The 14,747-nt window shown below is 39.4% G+C and overlaps 1 pseudogene; it reads left to right on the forward strand.

The window, feature by feature from the left end:
- The first annotated feature begins 11,534 nt into the window (after nt 1–11,534).
- On the forward strand, nt 11,535–14,047 carry LOC136319655 (cyclin-dependent kinase 1-like; annotated as a pseudogene).
- The last annotated feature ends 700 nt before the right edge of the window (nt 14,048–14,747 follow it).

Here is a 14,747-nt window from a genome sequence, read left to right on the forward strand (position 1 = left end):
GGGACATTTGCCAGGACTACATCCAGCTGGTGACTGACATCCAGAATGCCAAAAGGACCAGTTTCACCTTTATCGAGGCCTTGGTGGAACATGCCAGGGAGCCATGTGACCACTTGGGGCCTGGCATGGCTGACATGGTGAACCTTGTCTCTTCATGAGCTCCAGAGACAAGATTGAGGGAAGAAAACCACTTCCTGGGGTACCATTTTAAGTTCCACCTTAAGGGCTTTGAGGAAGAGATTGTTCCAACAACTCCCATTTCCTTTTAACTAAAAAGCAGCTGGAATAGGTGGTGGGTATTTAAATATTTTGTTGGTTAACTTCATTTGTCCATGTAACAAAACTTAGGACACAATAGTGGAAGAACACTTTTGTGAAGATTTATTTTTTTCCCAGTAACCATATGTATGTATGTATGTATGTATGTATGTATATAAGAAACTGGCCCTGGCCTGGTAGTTCAGTTGTTTAGAGTGTCATCCTGATACACCAAGGTTGCAGGTTCAATCCCTGGTCAGGGCACATACAAGAATCAAACAATAAGTGCATAAAAAAATGAAACAACAAATTGATGTTTCTCTCTTCCTTTTTTCTCCTTTCTTCTCTCTTTCAGATGAGTGGAAAAAATTAGAAAGAAGAAAAAAGAAACAAAAACGAAAGTCACATTACTGGTACCTGCTGTTGGTGATAAGAAAGCCTGGAGGATTCAGTCTCCTTGAAGCAACCTGGATGACTCCTCATGTCATTGCTTCAACCTTCTAACACAAATCCTATAACTAGGATCCCTACACATTTTTACATTATATCATCCATAACATGTGAAAGTCAATTTGATTAAATTTTAACTGTGGTAGTTGAAACTTTTCACAAAGCAAAGTCTGAAACAAGGGCTTAGGTGTAGGACTTGTATAATAATATCAGGATGGAGGAATGAGGGATTAAAGAGAATGAGACAGATAAAGACAAATTGCTGGTAAAGGATGGGTTATTAAGCTAGTCACTGTGTGGAGAACTCGGGTTCTGTCTCCCTCAGGACTCTCTAAAGAACCATACACAGTGGGCCTCAGGATTGTCCCCCAGAAGGATGGGAGGCTAGGGTATTTTTTCACTGATATCCTGCAAAGAAGTCAGCTATGATTAAAAATTGGTACTTTAATTTTTATTAATAATAGACTACTTATAACCTACCTTACAAATGATAACACATTACAACATGAATATTGAGAATTATACACATATTTATTATATTTGTTCACTTGTTCTGTGAAATTCTATGAAGTTTCTATTCAGAGGTTGGCAGTTGAAAATCATAGCAGAGACTTACCAGGCAGTGGCACACTGGATAGAGCATTGGCCTGGGATGCAGAGGACCCAGGTTTGAAATCCCGAGGTTGCTGGCTTGAGTACGGGCTCACCCAGCTTGAGCGAGGGATCACCAGCTTAAGTGCGGGGTCTCTGGCTTGAGTGTGGGATCATAGACATGACCCCATGGTTGCTGACTTGAGCCCAAATGTCACTGGCTTGAAGCCCAAGGTTGCTACCTTGAGCCCAAGGTCGCTGCCTTGGCCCCTTGGTCAAGGCATGTAGGAGAAAGCAATCAATAAACAATTAAGGTGCTGCAACGAATAATTGATGCTTCTCATCTTTCTTCTTGTCTGTTGTCCCTATCTGTCCCTCTCTCTGTGCCTCTCTTGCTAAAAGAAAAAAAATCATTGCAGAAATTTCTAACTTTGTGAAAATCTATTTTTTATATTATGCTCATGAAGCATAATGATATGCATGAAAGAGTAACACAACATAAGATTCTTTTTATCTTTTCAGATGTACCATGTTATATTTTTGCTGCAAAAAATAGATGTTAACAAGATGGCAAAAATATTCTTGTTTTGCTTAAAAATAACATTATTTTGTAAAGCTGAATATAACATAGTGCTGAATACTACGTTTCAATGAAAATATTCTCTAAAGCAACTTCATTATATTCTTCAATTGCTTTATCATGAACCATGAAATTCAATTTAAAAAACTTTACATTAGTATGAAATTTCTTTTACAAAAGAGAATATCTGTGAATCAAATCTAACACATTTATTTATGTATTTATTTATTGTTGAATTTATTGGGGTGACATTGATTAATAAAATGACAGGTTTCAGGGGTACAATTCTACAGTACATCATCTGTGCATTGTATTGTGTGTTCACCACCTCAAGTCAAGTCTTCTGCCATCACCATTTACTCCCCCTTTACCCTCTCTCCTCCATCCCCCTTTCCCTCTAATTATCACTACACTGCAAATATAACACAAGGCAGAGAGAATATACTGATTACCTCTGTGGGTTCAGCCCATTCTCTTTATTATGAAACTTCTTAAGTGATCTAAAAGTCACTTCTATGTAATCCAGATAAAGTGTTTCAATTGTTGAAATCTGGCTTTCTTACTTCACATGAATACTGTTCTTGCCAAGGACTCCTGTGTTGCCACATCCAATAATTAGAATTTGTCTCAGGTAGCCTCTACACTGTATTAGATAAAACTGCCTGCTCTCTACCTTGTAAATGTAGTCCTGTGAACTCTGTCCAGTATTTTACCACCCTAGCTCTCCTACTTCTGAACACCTGGTCTCTATACTCTTCAATATCTCTCTTTTTACCACACCAATGGGACACAGGTTACCGTAGGCCTTGCTCAATGCTTTCACAAGCATTTCTATACTGATATCTTCTCACACAGGCTCGTGCCCCTACTTGCCTATAGATCATATCTACTTGGATATCCATCATCTCAAATAATATATATCTGGATATGAATTTACTTTACTCTCCAAATCAACTTCCTTTCAACTTCATTTCTTAGTGTAATAATCATTTCCTAAAGTTATTAGATTTCAATCCTCTGCCCCTTCATTCCCTATATCTAAGCAGTTGCCAGGAAGTTCTGCAGGTATTTTTTTAAAAAATTCTCAAACCAATTTATTCATCTCTATTCCACTCTACTACTTGTTCAATTGCCTATCAAACATCTTATTCATATCTGATCAAGCAGTGGCACAGTGGACAGAGCATCGGACTGGGACACAGAGGACCCAGGTTTGAGACCCCGAGGTCTCCAGCTTGAGCACGGGCTCATCTGGTTTGAGCAAGGCTCACCAGCTTGAGCCCAAGGTCACTGGCTTGAGCAAGGGGTCACTTGCTCTGCTGTAGCCCCCCAACCCCCATCAAGGCACAAATGAGAATGCAATCAATGAACAACTAAGGTGCCGCAACGAAGAATTGATGCTTCTCATCTCTCTCCCTTTCTGTCTGTCTGTCCCTCTCTCTGTCTCTCTATCTCTGTCACACACATACACATACCACACAAAACCAAAAAAACCCATCTTATTCATGAGGTCGAGGGAAACCTAGTGAGAGATTTACTCTGCAAGGTATGCACCAACCTAGAAGGCAAGTTAGGGCCTAAGAGCTGGGGAAGATAAAATGAGTGGTTGATTATGTTTGAGGGCCATTTTCAGATGGTATGAAGAATAACTGATATAACCAATACCAGAGGAATTGTATTTCTTTCTTATTTTTCTTTTTACTTTTTAATTGAATGTATTTAGGAGACAATAATTGATTAAATTATACAGGTTTCAGGTGTACAATTCTATAATACATCATCTGTATCTTGTATTATGTGCTCTCCACCCTGAGTCAAGTCTCCTTCTGTCACCATTTATCCCTCCCTCCTAAACACTCTTTTACTTACGCCAAATCCCATTTCCCTCTGGTAATCATCAACCATACTGTTCATCTGGATTGTACTTCTACAACTCATCTTGTGTGACCAGATGCTGTCAGCTACTAACATATTTTACTCATACCTTCCTCTATACGTTTATTTGGTTACTCTGGGTTGAAGGTACTAATTTAGTATTGTCTCATTTAAAGGTTGCTAATGTCATAAAGGCTTTAGTACCATGGTCAAAGCAAGAATGTGGTTAAGGATATCCTTAGGTTAGTTTCCATGAAACCCAAAAGGTGAGCTGACACAAAGAGATATAATTTTCAACTGAAGACATTGATCACTAAGTCAACAGGACAGTGTCAGGAACTGGAATTGAAGTACAGTAGAGCTTTCCAGAACCCAGGGAGATACAAACTAACAGAAAACTCCTGGACAGTATCCTTCCTTCCTTCCTTCCTTCCTTCCTTCCTTCCTTCCTTCCTTCCTTCCTTCCTTCCTTCCTTCCTTCCTTCCTTCCTTCCTCCCTCCCTCCCTCCCTCCCTCCCTTCCTTCCTTCCTTCCTTCCTTCCTTCCTTCCTTCCTTCCTTCCTTCCTTCCTTCCTTCCTTCCTTTTTCTTCTTTCTTTCTTTCTTTCTTTCTTTCTTTCTTTCTTTCTTTCTTTCTTTCTTTCTTTCTTTCTTTTTTAAATAATTTTTTTGTGTGTGTGTGAGAGGAGGAGAGATAGTGAGGCAGGCTCCCAAATACACCCTGACTGGTATTCACCAGGCAACCCCATCTAGGGCCAATGCTTGAGTACCAATCTACTTTTAGTACCCAAGGCTGATACACTCCAACAGAGCCATCCTCAGATCCCAGGGCCATGATCAAACCAACTGAGCCACTGGCTGCAGGAGGGGAAGAGAAGTAGATGGTCATTTCTGTGTTGTGTGCCCTGACTGGGAATTGAACCCAGGACATCCATACCCTGAGCTGATGTTCTATCCACTGAGCCACTGGCCAGGGCCAGAAGTAATTTTTTAAAACTTCCTGAAGTTCTCTGCCATCTGTAAAGCCAAAGCAAATCAAACCTTCACACTGAGCTCTATTTAAATCCTCTTTGTCTTTGACTTCTAACAAGGCTCAGTGTTTCCTGCAGAAGAGTATCTAACTTATACAGTACTTTCCATGGGCTAGTATATTAACTATATTTTATGATGTTTTAATATACTGAAAGGGTCTAATTGGCTGAGAAGAGACTGCCAGTCTCAGGGCTAGCTAATTCCCAGAGATAATGAACAATTTGCATGAAAACATATGATTCATACATAAACCAACCAATCCCAAGCCCATACCCTAAACCACTTTCTTTATCTTACTGTCCTGCACCAAGACAATATTTTCCCTACCCTAAATCACTGAGGGTCAGGTACCAGACAAGCAGAGACTATAGCCAGAGCCCACTAGAACTATTCAAAGTAGCCAATCCTAAGCAGTTTCTCCTGCCTTGCTTTGCCTTTTCCATGAAAACCAATAAAAGCTCTGGGCCATTTTTCTCCTCTCACTTCTTTCTGCTTCCTGATCAATACTGGTGCTTCCCCATGTGGCCCTGCATGGTGTGATGTAGCCCCCTCTTCTTGGAAAATGTAAGTAATAAAAATCTTTCATGTTATTATTCAGTCATTTTTATAAATTAAAATCCCACAAGTACAACTGAAATAGCTGAGTCATTCTAAGCACTTTGTACAGATAAACTTACTTAATCTTTATAAGTCTATGAGGTATATACTATTATTATTCCCATTCTTGTAAAGGAGGACACCAAGGTACAGAGAAAAGAAGTAACTTGCTCAAAGTTCTACGAGTGGGTGGCAGAGCTGGGATGCAAAGTCTGTAATTTCATAACTGTACTGTATTGTCTCTTGAGAAAGGTGGATGTTCTTTGTACTGAAGACACAATCCCTGGCATTCTTCTTATTACTACACACCTCCTTCAACGACTGCCCTTCTTATTTGAAAACCTGCCTTAAATTAGTTATCAGCATGAGAAGCAGACATATTTGGGGCCTCAAAAGCATCATTATTCTGATCCCAAGTGGTTGACCTGGGGTGAATAGAGAAAAGAATATTTAGTTTAATTGCTTATAACTCAGAAACTACAAGAATAAGAATCCAAATGCTTTGTCTCTTGGATTTGTCTTTTTAAAGAATACAGCTCAAGTACTGAATACATGAGAACAGATCCCTTGAGTGATCCTAGAATGAACCAAATGCCTTGTATGCAGCTGACTATAAGCCATTCGATGTTTCTAGGGGACAGAGTACAAGATGACTCCAGTAGTAGATGAGACTAGAGAAATCCATAGGAGGTAGGCCAGGAATGGCTCATATGACTTGCAAAGAAGCATGTAGGTGATAGGGACCCAGTTTTTCTCCCTTCCTCATGCATGAGAAATGAAACCCTCTGACTGATCTCCTAGTGCAGGGATCAGGAACCTATGGCTTTCGAGCCAGATGTGGCTCTTTTGATGGCTGCATCTGGCTCGCAGACAAATCTTTAATAAAAAAAATAATAACGTTAAAAATATAAAACATTCTCATGTATTACAATCCATTCATTTCCTACCGCTCATGTTCATGGTTGCGGGTGGCTGGAGCCAATCACAGCTGTCCTCCAGGACAACACCAAATTTTTATTGGATAATGCATAACGTACATGGGTTGTTGTATGGCTCCCATGGAATTACATTTTAAAATATGTGGCGTTCATGGCTCTCTCAGCCAAAAAGTTTCCCAACCCCTGTCCTAGTGACTATTATTTAACTGGTCATTTAGGTTGTGTAATATGTAGAATAAAACTTTTATTAATAACACCAATAACTCATAAAACAAACATTTGACAAACATTATTTTCTTTTCAATTACTGCTCTGGCACACTTTCCAGAAATATGATTGAATCAAAGAAAATTATTGTTGTTCTTATATTTTTTATACTGTTAACCTCTAGACTACTTTCACTAACTTACATAGCCTTAAGAATTGTACATGTTATACATAGACTTGCCAGCAATCAGTTTTATTTGGAATATTTAGGCTAAGTGATTCTACAATCTCCAGAAATTATTATTTTACCCTCCTTTCTCTGCAAATCTCTTACATCCCTTCACTTTTCTTGCCCTCAAGTGAGAAGTTGTTGATTTTAGAGACAACCAGATACCTGCTCACCACAAATCTACCAACCCTCCAGCATCATAGCTGTTTATTGTGCTGACCCTCGATTATAATGGATGGAATTGGCGTATTCTATTACTTGTTCATTGATCTCTTTTCCCCTCTGCTGAGGACGTTGCTCCTCCTCTCTTTTCTAAATGTCTCGTGACTTTAGTGACACTGGTGACTCTCTCTTGGGCTTCAGGATTGTATTAATATGTCTGATTTCTCAGTTCTCTACTCAGATGTCTATCGGGCATCTTTATTTTTTAATGTTGTCTGGATCGGTGTGGTATTGCTTCTTCTTTTATTTCTGAATCATAGTTGACATACACTATTATAGTTTCAGATGGACAATATAGTGATTCCACATTTATGTACCTTACAAAGTGTACCTTACATTTATTACCACAATAAGTCTAGTAACTATCTGTTGCCATACATAATTATTACAATATTAAGGAGTATATTCCCTATACTGTATATTATATTCTGTCTATTGGGCATCTTAACTGTAGGATATTCAGATTAAAATTCTTGATTTCCTCCTTCCAACTACCCCAAATCTGCTTTTCCTCCAGTCATTCTTCTCTCAGTTCATGGCATGACTGTTCACTCAGTTGTTCAGACCCCACTCTAGGAGTCATCCTTATTCTCTTTTCTTCATGCCCTACATCCAATCTATCTGTGAGTTCTGCTGCCTAAAACACCAAAATATACCCCAGTTCCAGTCATTTCTCATCGCCTCCACCACTATCCTCTTAGCCTTACTCTCCCTATCCCACATCTGATTGTTGTAACAGCCTCCTAAATGACCTTTCTGCTTTCACAAAAAGACTCCTACATAGTAGCCAAAGTATTTTATAACATAAATCAAATCATTTAACTGTTTTTATCTCAAATTTCAAATTACTGTCTATCACTCTTAGATTAAAATCCTATGCCTTTGTCTTGACCTACAAGGCCTTTATCTGGCTTCTGATGGCCTTTCCTTGTCTCCTCCCTGCCACCCCAGCCACACCGATCTTTCTGTTCCACTGACACACTGAGCTAGTTCCCACCTCTGGACATTTGTGCTTGTTGTTTTCTCCACCTGAAATGTTCTCAGATGAATCACAAGACTTGCTGCCTCATTTCAGCTCATTCTTTTTTTTTTTTTTAAATACCCTTTCCATTTCCTTTTCCTTTTTTTTATTGATTGATTTGAGAGAGACAGAGAGAGAGAGAGCAAAGCATTCATTTGTTGTTCCACTTAGTTGTGCATTCATTGGCTACTTCCTGTATATCCTTTGACCAGAGATTGAATCCACAACTTTGGTGTTTCGAGAGGACACTCGAACCTACTGAGCTAAATGTACAGGGCCAGCCCATTCTTAATTACCACCTCCTTAGAATGAACTTCCTTTCCACCTTATCTCTTGATTCTCTAGCCCCTCACTCATTTTCTCTTTTTGTTTACTCATATTTCTGCTCTCTTCTCCCACACCCACCTGACACTAGAACATAAGTACCATGAGAAAAGGAATTTCATCTGTTCACATATAGATGAAAATGCGGGCTTTGAGGTTTAGATTTGTTAGTGAATCACCCTTCAGATCGATTTGCAAGGGTATGGCCAAGATGAATTAAGATAGTTCTTCTCTTCCCACATATCTAATTATGCCCACCATTTAATAGAGAAAAAGGATACTGAAAGATGCTTGATGGACCAGAGTATGTCTGACCAAAAAAAACCTAAATAAAAGACAGGAGAAAAACATCCTTTAAAATATACCCCTCGTAACGATAAAAATTGTATCATCTCTCTTCTGGGCAAGGTCATCAAACATTTTCTGTAAAAGGCCAAATGGTAAATATTTTTTACTTTTAGGGCTTTATCACACATAAACAAATGTTAAGGTTGTATTCCAATTAAACTTTATTTACAAAATCAAGCAGTGGCAGAATCTGGCCTCCAATTATAATTTGTCAATCCTTCGTCTATAGTAGTAAAACATTTTAGCTATGTACATAGCTAGCTAAAAGCTATGCTTCTCAGCCTGCCTTGTAGTTATCTGTGACTAAATTTAGCACCTATCTAGATTAGGGTTCACATTTTTCTGAGCCAGACGATTTTTTTGGGTTTTTTTTTTTTTTTTGTATTTTTCTGAAGCTGGAAACGGGAGAGACAATCAGACAGACTCCTGCATGCGCCCGACCGGGATCCACCCGGCACGCCCACCAGGGGCGATGCTCTGCCCACCAGGGGGCGATGCTCTGCCCACCAGGGGGTGATGCTCTGCCCCTCCCAGGCATCACTCTGCCGCGACCAGAGCCACTCTAGCACCTGGGGCAGAGGCCAAGGAGCCATCCCAAGCGCCCGGGCCATCTTTGCTCCAATGGAGCCTTGGCTGCGGGAGGGGAAGAGAGAGACAGAGAGGAAGGAGGGGGGGGGGTGGAGAAGCAAATGGGCGCTTCTTCTATGTGCCCTGGCCGGGAATCGAACCCCGGTCCCCCCCGCACACCAGGCCGACGCTCTACCACTGAGCCAACCGGCCAGGGCCGGGCCAGACGATTTTTATTTTACTTTTATTGATATTTAATTCAGGCCATAAAATTCACTAAAGTATACAATTCAGTGGTTTTTAGTACACACCCAGGATGTGTTCAACAATCACCATCTATTCCAGAACATTTTCATCACTCTTAAAAAAAAACCTGTATTTATTAGCAGCCCCTTCCCATTTCCCCCATAGTCTGGCAACCACTTATCTACTTTTTGTCCCTATAGATTTTTCTACTCTGCACATTTCATATAAATGAAATGATAAAATCTGTGTTCTTTTGAGACTGGCCTCTTTCACTTAACATTTTCAAGATTCATCTATGTTGTACCAAGTGTCAGCATTCCATTTTTTCTTTTACAGCTGAATAAGATTTCACTGCATATATTTACCCCATTTTGTTTATCTATGCATCAGTTGAGGGACACTTGAATTTTCTCTACTTTTTAGTTATAATAAAAATGCTTTTATGAAAACCATGTACTGGCTGAGTGATACTATAATAACTCTCTGTTTAACCTATGAGGAACTGCCAAACTGTTTTCCAGATTGGCTGCACCATTTTACACTCTGACCAACAATGCATGATTATTCCAATTTCTCCACATTCTTTCCAACACTTGTTAATGTGTGTTTTTTTTATTATAAAGTGTGAAATGATATTTCATTTTGACTTTGTTTGTATTTCCCTAATGACTAGTGATGTTAAGCATCTTTTCATGTGCTTATTGATGATGTATATACTGTCTGTAGAGAAATATCTATTCTAATTCTCTGTCCATTTCTAAAATTGAGTTGTCATTTTATTGTTGAGTTATAGGAGTTTTTAAATGTTCTGTATATTAAACCTTTATTAGATCAGGATTTACAAATATTTTCTCCAATTATGTAGGTTGACTTTCTACTTTCTTGATAATGTTCTTTGAAGCACAATAATTTCAAATGTTTATTTTATGGATTTTAGAGAAAGAGAGACAGAAACATTGATCTGTTCCTGTATGTGCCCTGGCCAGGGACTGAACCGAAGACCTCTGTGCTTTTTAGGAAGATGCTCTAACCAACTGAGCTATCCAGCCAGGGCTTAATAAAGTTTAATCTATTTTTACTTTGGTGTTTGTACTTTTAATGTCATATCTAAGAAACTCCTGCTTAATCCAAGTCATAAAGATTTATATTTGTATTTTTTTCTAAGAGTTTTGTACTTTTAGTGCTTAGATTTAGGTCTTTGATCCATTTTGAGTTAATTTTTGTATATGGTTTAAAATAGTTCATATATTGAGACTGTCATAACCCAAGGACTCCCTGTATTGCCAAATTTGGTTTGCTATTATTTTGTTTAAGAGTTTTGCATCTATGTTCATGAGTAAGAATTACCCACAATTTCTTTCTTATGTTTTCACAGGATTTTGTATGAAAGCAATACTCGATTTATAAAATAAGTTGATATATTTTGCATTTTTTGTAAATATTTGTGTAGAATTGGTATCATTTGTTCCTTAAATATTTGAAGAAATATCCAAACTTCCCCCTCTCACGTCTGAATTCTAGTTTTCTCCTGATGCCTGCCATTGGCTAAATCTACCTAAAAGCCAGTTGGGGAGGGAATATTCATTCCCTACAATACAAGGCAGAGCAAGGAATGGGTCTTAGAATGAACAGCAAAAGATCTGCATACCTTCCATTGCTTGAAACAAATTGTGATAAACAGCCTGTTTCTTAACCCAAAAAAGTGCAATTTACAAACTTGGATTATCCTGATGTTCTCCCTTAGCAGATGATGAATATCTTGTTGGCTATTGTATGCATGATCTGGAAGCATAAGGTCTGACCCACACTTTGGAAACACAAATCACCCCTGGGGTGACCCAACAGTAGATAGGCCAGGAACACAAACATTAGTGGCTCCTTTCAGGCTAGGTCTAGTGAGGAAACCAGGATGTAATTTAGTGATTTGATTACTAACTTCTGTGAAAATTAATAAAGTGAAACCTCATTTAAAATGGAGTTAGGAAGGAAAGAGTGGTGCCGACTGGTAGCTGCTGCAGGGTCATTAGCCAGCATCTACTGTAACTATTGATTGACTGTGGAAGACTGTATCACAATAGAGAAAATTAGAGAAGGTACCTGTGGCGTTGTGTGTAAGGACAGACACAAAACCTCAGGTCAAATGGTAGCCATGAATAAAATCAGAATAGACAGTGAAAAGGAATGAATTCCTAGCACTGCAATTTGGGAAATTTCTCAATTAGAAGAACTTCTTGTCTGAATATAGCCAGTCTTCCTGATGCGTTCATGCAGGATTCCCGGTTATGTCTCATCTTTGAATACCTTTCCATTGGATCTAAAAAAAATACTTGGATTCTATTCCTCCTAGTCAGTTCATGGATTCTTCACTTGTTAAGAGTTATTTGTGCCCTGGCTGGATAGTTCGAATGGTTAGAGCATCGTCCTGATACACAAAGGTTGCAGGTTCCATCCTTGGTCAGGGCATTACAGGAACAGGTCAGTGTTTCTGTCTGTCTGTCTCTCTTTCTGTCTCTTCCCTTCCTCTCTCCTTAAAAATCAATAAATTTAAAAAATTCTTAAGGGTAATTTGTGCAGTAGAGTGTCGGCCTAGCGTGCGGAGGACCCGGGTTCGATTCCCGGCCAGGGCACACAGGAGAAGCGCCCATTTGCTTCTCCACCCCTCCGCCGCGCTTTCCTCTCTGTCTCTCTCTTCCCCTCCCACAGCCAAGGCTCCATTGGAGCAAATATGGCTCGGGCGCTGGGGATGGCTCCTTGGCCTCTGCCCCAGGCGCTAGAGTGGCTCTGGTCGCGGCAGAGCGACACCCCGGAGGGGCAGAGCATCGCCCCCTGGTGGGCAGAGCTTCGCCCCTGGTGGGCGTGCCGGGTGGATCCCGGTCGGGCGCATGCGGGAGTCTATCTCTCCCCGTTTCTGGCTTCAGAAAAATACAAAAAAAAAAGAGTAATTTGTACCAAATCCTACAAGGAATTGTGTTTTGTCACTCTAGAAGAGTTCTAGAGACTTAAAACCTCAAAATCTATTGATTGGCCTGACCAGGTGGTGGTGCAGTGGAAAGAGCGTCGGACTGGGATGCAGAGGACCCAGGTTCAAGACCTCAAGGTCGCCAGCTTGAGACAGGCTCATCTGGTTTGAGCAAAAAGCCCACCAGCTTGAACCCAAGGTCGCTGGCTCCAACAAAGGGCTACTTGGTCTGCTGAAGACCTGCGGTCAAGGCACATATGAGAAAGCAATCAATGAACAACTAAGGTGTTGCAACGCGCAATGAAAAACTAATGATTGATGCTTCTCATCTCCCTCCGTTCCTGTCTGTCTATCCCTCCTCTGACTCACTCTCTGTCTCTGTAAAAAAAAAAAAAAAAAAATCTATTGATTGAATGGCAAAGAAACAATTAAACTGGCTGATTTTTGGCCTTGCCAGAGCTTTTGGAATACAATTGTCCCTCACCATATTACGGTTCACTTTTTGCAGTCTCATTGTATCGTGGATTTTTAAATTGTATAGATCTAATTTTGTATCGAAAATTGTTTGCTATATTGCAGGATTTTGTGGTATATAGACATTTTTATATATTTATTATTTTAATTATTTTTGCTGTAAAATAACCATTTTATAGCCTAAAATGAAAACAATATAAAAATATTAATTAAAACATATTAAAAGGGCCCTGGCCGGTTGGCTCAGCGGTAGAGCGTCGGCCTAGCGTGCGGAGGACCCGGGTTCGATTCCCGGCCAGGGCACACAGGAGAAGCGCCCATTTGCTTCTCCACCCCTCCGCCACGCTTTCCTCTCTGTCTCTCTCGTCCCCTCCTGCAGCCAAGGCTCCATTGGAGCAAAGATGGCCCGGGCGCTGGGGATGGCTCTGTGGCCTCTGCCCCAGGCGCTAGAGTGGCTCTGGTCGCAACATGGTGACGCCCAGGTGGGCGTGCCAGGTGGATCCCGGTCGGGCGCATGCGGGAGTCTGTCTGACTGTCTCTCCCTATTTCCAGCTTCAGAAAAATGAAAAAAACAAACAAAAAAACATATTAAAGGAATATTAAACAGAAATAAAGCCTTTAAAAATATATAAATAATAAAATAAATATAAAATTGCTTACTTTGCAGATTTTTGCCTATCGCAGTGGGTTCTGGAACCTAACCTTCAAGAGAGACGAGGGACCACTGTATGTTAGAGTAGTAACACTTTGGATAGATTTCCAGAAATATTGCTGGAGTCAGCCTGCTATTTGACTTTAGTTGACATTTGGAGTATAGGCACCAGATTTGAGGAATTAGCAACTAAGAAACTACTTTTCCATGAATATTTAGAAATTGATCAACTCCAGAATTTTCAGAGCTTTGGGAACCAAAAGGGGCCAAAAAGTAGAATCTTTACAGGACTATAAGAATATATTTCCCAAGAGGAAACCAGGAAGCCTAGTATCCCATTTCAAAAACTTGTTTGAAAATGGCTTGGATCTACTCTCAAAAATGTTAGTCTACGATTCTGCTAAACAAATTTCTGGCAAAAATGGCATTGAACTATTCATATTTTTATGATTTGGATAATCAAATGAAGAATATGTAGCTTTCTGACAGAGTTTCTGCATGTTGTATTATAAACAGATAGCTATATTTTTACTGTCAACTCTATTTTTGTCCTGTGTATTTTTGTTTGTTGTAAAACTTAAACTGTACTTCATCTTATAACTTCGAAAGTTGTAACTTAAAATGTAAATACTGTTCTATATGAAGTTAAATATAAAATGCTGTATATTTATATAGATCTAACTATAATAACTATTTGATACTATAAAACTATAAATCTAAAATAAATAAATAAATAAATAAATAAATAAATAAATAAATAAATAAATAAATGGAGTCAGGAGGCCAGAAGGGGGAGCCTCATACCTACCACTCTGTTCAATTACAGACCCCTGCAGGAAAAATGTTCAGTTATAGAACTTGATCCATTTTACTGATGTATGGAGAAATTATGTAATTTTTCTACTCCTATGTGTTAAGGTGTGGATTTTGTCTTTAAACCAAGGCAATCTGACCCATGAGACTTCACCTTGAGTCTCTCTGATATTGACTCACTTGAATACATAATTCTCAAAAACACATGGTTTGAGTGGGTGGGAGAGACTGGTATATATTTAAGGTAAGTCAATGAAACTGTGATATATAAATGATAAAAATAATTTAGCTGAGGGTTCAAGGGCAGTTTTCCTGACATTATGAGGGAGAAACATGGGCATAATCCAAGGCAGGTATGTATTACT

Source organism: Saccopteryx bilineata, chromosome 1 (assembly GCF_036850765.1).
Source record: "Saccopteryx bilineata isolate mSacBil1 chromosome 1, mSacBil1_pri_phased_curated, whole genome shotgun sequence".
Taxonomy (NCBI): domain Eukaryota; kingdom Metazoa; phylum Chordata; class Mammalia; order Chiroptera; family Emballonuridae; genus Saccopteryx; species Saccopteryx bilineata.